Source organism: Vulpes lagopus, chromosome 17 (genome assembly GCF_018345385.1).
Source record: "Vulpes lagopus strain Blue_001 chromosome 17, ASM1834538v1, whole genome shotgun sequence".
In the NCBI taxonomy this organism is placed as follows: Eukaryota; Metazoa; Chordata; class Mammalia; order Carnivora; family Canidae; genus Vulpes; species Vulpes lagopus.
Window position 1 is genome coordinate 22,020,214 of NC_054840.1, and position 8,532 is coordinate 22,028,745.

Below are 8,532 nucleotides of genomic sequence, written 5' to 3' on the forward strand. Positions count from 1 at the left end.
CCTGGTGTGTGAAGAGCTCCAGTGCGGGGATGTGGGATGGACCACCTCTAACCTCTCTCTGGCTGGTTCCCATGTCTTTCTGTTTTTGCTCAGCGTTCTAGGCTGAGCCTTCGTGACTTCAGTTCTCGCCCTTCAGGCACAAAGGTATAGGTGTCCTTTCCTTCTCTGGGTCTTAGAGAACTTGCCCATTCTGTGAAGGCTTATCTTGCCTCTTGGCTTCATAAACAATTTCCCTCTGCTGGGGTTCAAGGGACAGTATGAAGGCAGGTCTGGCCTCATTACACATTTTTCAGCCTTGATGCCTTTGGAGTCTTTCTGTACCTGCTGCGTGATTGACGGTTATCTATAGCCTCCAAAGCTTTACAAATGGTGACCAGTCACACAAACCTTCATCCTTGGAGAAATGTTCTTTGTCCAAAGAACCCTGGTGGAAGACAGCCATTTCTGCCTGTGTGACCTGGGGCAAACATTTCCCCTTTGAGTCTCTTTCCCAACCTGTCCATGAGAGGATTAGATTAACTAGATCATTTATGAGTCCATGATTCAGACGTAAGTTTACCCTAGCTTGCTCTGGCACCCAGTTTTGTTTCACCTCAAAAAACCCCAAGGATTAAGTTTGACTGATGAGACCTAAGAACAGTGAGGACACGTGCAGTTCTGGCCCCTGGCCAGAGGAGAAAGTCCACATTTGCACTCTTCTGGTTCCTGGGTGGCCGTGGAGTGGGGTTGGGGGGTGTAGCCCCTCCCTGGGCCCTCGGGCCAGTGGTTGGACAGAGGTGGCCTTGGCAGGGCCTTTGCAGCAGGCTCCGGGCACGTGCTGAGAGGCTGGTGGGGGCTGAGCACCCAAAGCCCCAGAGAGAGCCTCACAAAGTCACACCACCCTCTGCCAGCCACATGGCCTTTTGGTTCAGGTTTCCTTTGAAAATGACTTTAGAGGACTTGCCAGCTCGAGGCCTTAGCTCACCCTGCTCTTTGAAAAGGGAGAAGATGATCCCTCTGCTCCCATAGAAACTTGGCAAAAGAACTTACAAAACAGACAGCTTCAGAAATGACAATTCACAGGCCCGAGGGAGGCTGGCCCGCGGCCCCTCTGCTCCCAGAGAGCGTCCGGGTTCCTTTATGTGTCATTCCTGTTTAATAGAGACGAGGAGCCCAGGGCAGACAGTGTGGGTGGCGTTCAAGTTCAAACAAAATGGAAGATCAAAGAGTAACTGGAGCCAATTGACAATCAATAGTAAGTAAAAAAGCAAACATCTCTAACCAGATACACTAGGGCAAGGGAAGACAGAATTTTTATTACAAAAGCAAGCGTGACATGAATGCCACGTTTTATAAACACGCTAACATATAGAATGGGGGGCTCATGATGTTCTTCTCTATTATTATTGGAATTTAGGAGGAAAAGTTTCTGCAGACCAGGTTGGTGGTTGGAGGCTGAATTCGGAGAGACCGGGAACTTAGAATCAAGAACTACTAAAGGAGCTGGGAGGGATGAGATGCTAAGGATCATGCAGTTCAAATCTGTCATCGACCCACAAAGGGACGGAGGCGGAAGAGCTGAGGAAAGTTGCCTCCTGTCCCTTCTCTTTGTGTGGACAATTTTCTTTCTTTTTTTTTTTTTTTAAAGAATGCTTTCCTTTTTTTTTTTTTTTTTAATTTTTTATTTATTTATGATAGTCACAGAGAGAGAGAGAGGCAGAGACACAGGCGGAGGGAGAAGCAGGCTCCATGCACCGGGAGCCCGATGTGGGACCCGATCCCGGGTCTCCAGGATCGCGCCCTGGGCCAAAGGCAGGCGCCAAACCGCTGCGCCACCCAGGGATCCCAGTGTGGACAATTTTCAAAGTATCTTTGTATCAATGATCTCCTTCAATTCTCACAACCACCCCTCAGAGCAAAGGTGACAGGGGAATGGAAAACCACACGCCCACCTCAGAAACTCCCAGACAGTGCCCCCCCCCAGAGCTACACCTAGAGGTCTGTAGTAACACCTCAAGCTGTACCTGCCCACAGAGTTTTCCCAAAGACACTCCTTTGTCCTCAGTCCCTGCAGAAAAGCCAGCACTTGGGCAGCCACAACCCTCATCATGCAACCCTACCTCCCTGACCACTGATTTGTCTAAGGGTGGACACTGGATCCTCACCACCCTGAGGATTGACAGCCCTATTCCAGCACTTGAAGTGTGATGTAAATAGGAAGCGCTAATCGGTTGGGCCACCGCTAAGACTGTGTGTTCTGGGAATTTGCAGAGAAATGTGGAGATAGGTAGCCAGTCCAGTGTTTCTCAGACTTCAGTCATTTTTGATTCAGACTTCATCATCTCTATGATTTTGCTATAGTATCACACCCTGATTATTTATGTATTATTTTCCTTTAAATCAATACACTTCTTAGATATGCATTTTTCCCAAATACAAACTAAAATAAATGAGGTGCTAAGCGCATTTAAACTAAAAATATTCACTCATGTGTCTTCACTTCTACTGCCTCATGTTCTACTAGAAACGTGCTTCAGAGAATGCTAAGAGCATGGGAACGGGGAAGAGAAGCAGAGAAATGCTGATAGAAGTGGATCCCTGGAGAGTAGTGGGGTTGTCTTAATGGCAGAGCACTGGAGTGAGGTCCCCAGAGAAAGCTTGGAAGTAGAATGACCTTCTAGTACCTGGTTCTGTGAAGCTTGTCATTGAGTGGGAGTTTCTGGTCTTAGATTTCTAAAAGATTCCATCCCTCTTTATAACCATTTTTCAATCAGGTCCCTGCCTCTACTGCTATACCACCCACCATTACTTGGACTGGTCTGCGTGGGTCCTTGTTTCCTGGAAACAAAAGAGCACAATTTACCCAGGTGCTCAGGCCTTCTGGTGTATCTGCCATTAGGAAGATCCTTAAAGACTCTTAGATTGGGTCCAGACTTCTCCCTAGTGGAGGCTGAGGCATGTTGTGATCCCTCAGAGGTAAAACAAGTGAGCTACTCAAATACTATAATGACTTGGAAAGACAGTTTTATTCCTCCAGGCCCCCCAAGCAGCCACAGGCAACTTCTAACAGGTACCGGGAGCCCAGCCCTGCCATGAGCATGGGATCCAGCACATATAGTATTCCGTCACTGAAGGAGAAGGAAGCAATCACTAAGGGAGAGGCCTTATAGACAGGTGGGTGGTGAAGAGAGAAGTCCTAGAGTCTAGGAAGGGGACCTAGTGGGGCTGGGAGCCCCTGCAGTACTATATTGGCCCTTGAGCCCTTGGGGTCTAGTCCTCTCATTAAATGGGTCTGACACATTTAATTCTAAATGGCTGGCAGGTTGGCATATCTCAAGGTGAGTTTCCTGGGTCTCCCTATCTTTTGCATCCCAAGCAAGCAGGTTGGTTAAATAATGAGAATGCTAAGAGTCAGAATCACAGAATATTGTGACTAGATGGGGCCTTAGAGATTAAGTTCCTATCTGACAGGTGAAGGAGCAGAGGGGAGAAGGGACATCCCTAAAGTCACACTAGGAATTTTTTTAAAAGATTTTATTTATGAGAGAGAGAGAGAGAAAGAGAGAGAGAGAGAGAGAGAGAGAGAACACAGCAGCAGAGCAGCCGAGTGAGGAGCAGGCTCCCCAGTGAGTGGGGAGCCCTACTTGGGGCTCAATCCCAGGACCCCAGGATCACTAAAATGAAGGCAGATGCTTAACCGACTAAGCCACCCAGGTGCCCCACACCAAGAATTTTTATCAGTGAGGGCTCCTGAACCCCATTTTGGCTTATAACATCATCCCAGCCTTTAAAGAGTGTGTGAATAAGTGGGGAAAACAAAACATGGACAAATATGGAGGTAACATAACAAGGAAACATAAAGAGATGCAGCATTATGGGTAATGAGTGACAGTCCTCAGGACGCAGGGGCTTGAGCAGGGTTGTCAGAATGTCAAGTTTCTCCTTCAGGGCAGTAAGAGGCAGACACCTGATGAGCTGGAGGCCAAGCAGCACCATTCTCAGGGCTTTCCCACATCTCCCTTCTTCCTGTGGGACTGCAGTGCCTCCTGTCTAGAAAGAGCTGTCCTCCTTGAAGTCACCAATCGGAGCCACCTCTGGAGGTGGCTTAGTTTCTTACAGCTGCTGTCACACAAACTGAGTGGCCCAGACGACAGAAGGGTATTGTCTCACAGATATGGAGGATGGAGGTCTCAGATCAAGGTGTTGTCAGGGATGGTGTCTTCTGAGGGCTTATTCCAGTCTTTTCCCCTAGAGCCTGGCAGTTTGCTGGCAATCCTTGGCACGCCGGGAGAAGCATCACCTTGGTCTCTGTCTTCACCTTCACATGGCATTCTCCCTGTGTCCCACGGTCCAGCTTTTATGTGGACATCAATCAGATTGGTGTAGGGCCCACCCTAAGGACTTCATCTGAACTAATTACCCCATTTCCAAATCAGGTCACATTCTGAGGTTCTGGGGGTTAGAATCGCAACATGTGAATTTTGAGGGGACACAGTTCAACCCATGACAGGGATTGTTGGTAGGAGAGGGGATGGTGAGATGCTCTTGGAAGTGACACCACCCCCATCTTCCCTTTGCACTTTCTCCCTGCTCCCAAAGGCAACAGGAATTGAGATTTGGAGGAGATTCTGGATGCCAGGCACCGGGCTTTGCACTCATGGTTTCAGTCACCTACATTACAGCCCACTGAGAGGGGCTCGAGGGATGTCTTAGGTGAGGAGGATGAGATGCAGAGAGACTGGGTCACTTGGCTGAGGCTGAGCAATGCTTCTTCTCTTTCCCCTCCACTCAACCATGTCCTGCATATCATTGGTGGGGCTCACCTCAGAAGAGCTCTAGGGGACAAAGTAATTGTGCTCAGTAACCACACCTTGGTTAAGCAGAAAGGAGAAAAATCTAGATCCACATAGATACCTTAGGAATAGGAATTACTGAGAATGTGTATACCAGACTGCTACAGGTTTGAAAAGGCTCCTTAACAGGGACTGGAGACTAATAGTCTAACGCAGCAGCTCTTGCCATAGGGAGCATTTAAGTGTACTGCCAACTGCTCCCCGAGTGACACTCATGCACAGCCAGGGGTGAGAATCTCTGATCTAATCCAATCCTTGTATCGTATATGAAAGAAATCCAAGTGACATTAAGCAAAGACATTATGTGAGGAGTAGGATCCAGCTCCCCAAATGCCTAAGCAAGTGTTCTTAGTGCACTAAAATCAATGCCTTAGGTTGCCATGATTTTCTATTTCCAGAAACTTTAATGAAGCCCATATATGATTGCCTTCCTCAAATATCTTCATAGTTCTAATCATTTCCTTGATATGACCCTAGGGGAGCAAAACTTTGACACATGGGTAGGAATTATAAAAAGGCAAAACTCAACTGGGTAAAAGAAAGGATTTCTGAACATATGTGTAGGGATGGAATGGGCTTGGGGTGGGCTCCTGAGCTCACTGCTAAGATGAGTGAGCAGAAGATGCAGGACAAGGGGACAGTGATGTTGACCTAGGGAAAGGGTTGGGCTCTAAGGTCCCCTTTCAAGCTCGAGGTTCTTTCAGGCCCCGTTCCATTGAGAAACTGGTTTTGATCATGGGAAGACATCAGCAATATGGGTCTGCTGTGATTCTCAGGAAAGAAAGGCATGATCACACAGGTCTGGGGCCATTTTGTGTAGGGTTGGACAGCTCCCGTACCTCTGAACTGACCTGCATTCCAAGGGTGGCTTGTGTCTATGTCTTTTTTTTTCCCAGCACACCCTGGATTGGGGTTTCACACACTTCATCTCCTGATGGTGGAACCACGCATCACCTGCCACTACTTCTACCTGGTTCCTCTTTTTCAGTCACATGGAGAAATGTATCACTTCCCAGACACACCGGGCTTCAGTTTTTGTTTGTTTGTTTGTTTGTTTGTTCACATTAATAAAGATTATTCATTATAGTATAAAGATTATAATTCCATCTTATGCAATTTGTAAGTTTATATTGTTATTCATGTATCATAATTACCTCTATTATATTTTATACATAATAAAGTGAAGGAAAAATATTGATTTTTTTCAGGGTTCAGGATTCAGGATTCATTTATTTATTTTAAATTACTTTTATTGAAGTTCAATTTACCAACATATAGCATAACACCCAGTGCTCATCCCGCCAAGTGCCCCCCTCAGTGCCCATCACCCAGTCACCCCAACCCCCCCACCTACTTCCCCTTCCACTACCCCTTGTTCATTTCCCAGAGTTAGGGGTCTCTCATGTGCTGTCACCCTCACTGATATTTTCACTCATTTTCTCTCCTTTCCCTTTATTCCCTTTCACTAATTTTTATATTCCCCAAATGAATGAGACCATATAATGTTTGTCCTTCTCCGATTGACTTACTTCACTCAGCATAATACCCTCCAGCTCCATCCACGTCGAAACACATGGTGGGTATTCATCGTTTCTGATGGCTGAGGAATATTCCACTGTATACATAGACCACAGCTTCTTTATCCATTCATCTGTCGGTGGACACCGAGGCTCCTTCCACAGTTTGGCTATTGTGGACATATCCGGGCTTCAGTTTTTGCATACCCCACGCCCTCTATTTAGCATGTCTTTTTACCTCCTTCTACTCTCCCCCAGCACTCCACCCTGGGGACTCCTTCAGGACCAGCCATCCACGAATTTCCTCAGCCTAAACAACCGTGTGCATCTGTACAGGTTTGTTGAATGATGGAGCCAGAGAGGTGTGGTGAAGGTTCCAGTTGGTTTTAGAGCTCCTCAGGGGCCTACATTTTTGAGGCAGTCTAGCAAACAGCCGCAAGGTGGCAGGGTACACCAAGCGCTGAACACTCAGATGCCACTTTCCGGTGGAAAAGGCTGTAGGAAGCTGTAAATGGGATTAGGGCTATTTCTTCTAGTTGGCTTTCTGTGCCTTTGTGCTGCTCCCTTCCTATAACCCTCTTCTTCATCTCAGCGAAGCCATCCCATGGAATGGGCTGGTGGTCTATAGGATGTGATTTGAGGTCCTCTGGCCCCCAGATCTCTCTCTCTGAGACCTGCTTGGGTGTATGAATTTCCACTCTGAAAGCCATTCCTTTGTTTCAGGTTTGCAGCTCTCCTGGGGAGAAAGGAGGTCAGAGGTCCTATCTCAATTCTCAGGCAAAAGCAGGACCTAATAGAGCTCTGGAGGGAGGCTGGGTCTCCTGAGATGATGCTAACAATAAATAGAACCGAATGCACAGATCACCACCGACCTCCCTGCCAAGAGCTCTCTTAATCCTCACCACAACCTTGCCAGTGAAGGAAGAAAAGATCCCATTAGGCAGATGAAGGAACTGGGATTCGGAGCAGCCAGCCTGAGAACACACGGCTAATAAGAGGCGAGGCCAGGGATGGGACATTTACCTTCTGACTTGCAGGCAGGGCCTCAGCTAGCACAGCCGATACCTGTGTGTTGGCTGTTGAATTAACAAAAAGTGGCCCCTTTCTTCATGCACCCAGCACACAGCTTTTCCAACTGAACAGCATAATCTAAGGAGAAAGTCTAGAATTTCAGAACTGGAGGGATGCCTGGGTGGCTCAGTTAAGTGTCTGCCTTTAGCTTGGGTCATGATCTTGGGGTCTTGGGATCAAGCCCCACATCTGGCTTTGCACTCAACAGGGAGACTGCTTCTCCCTCTCCCTCTACCCCTTCCTCTGCCAGGAAGCAAGTTCTCTCTCTCAAATAAATAAATAAATACATCTTTAAAAAAATAAAAAGAATTTCAGAACTGGAGTTCTCATTGGGTCAAACCCCCAAATTCTGAATATTGGAGAGGAAGCCACCAGGGCATGTCACGCAGCTCAACATCTGCAACGGAGTGCTGCCTGGAGCTCTGGATGGTGGTACCAGGTGTGGACTGGCTGCGCTCTGAGCATCTTGCCGCCCCTGTTTAATGCTGAGGGCCTGGTGTTGCCCCTTCGACTCTTCTCTCCCAATCATATTCAGTGACCCTAGGTATATGAGGGTGGAGGGGCATCATCTAAGCCCTGCTGGCCTGGACCCCATGCAGTGAGTCCCTGGTCAAGCAGCTCTGGCCTTGATTCAAGATCATTTAGTTTGGTCAGGAAGCTTCTCCCGGTCCTAGGTTTCTGACTACACATGAAAAAACTGCACAGGATAATCTCCAGAATCTTCTAGAAGGGGCCTTTTCCATCCTAAGTAACTGGGAGACAGAGATTGCTCTTGCTGGTGGTGTCCCAGGCATAGAAATCACTCACGGGGATCACGGAGTTCTAATTGCAGGAGGCCAGCCCTTTCTCATCTACTATTTCCAGTGTTTTCTGCATCCACCAGACCAACAGTCAGAGACCCAGGATTTGGGGCTTCCCTATACATGCCTCTTGACATTTTCACAGGTCAGAAGGGGCTTACGGTGTGGCACCAGTTATTACAAACTCCAACCTACTTAGCAGTTCACAAGGGGCTCTGAGTTCCTATATATTTAACAATTTGTAACCTTGCTCAGGCAAATTTTTTTAAAGATTTTATTCATTTATTCATGAGACAGAGAGAGAGAGAAAGA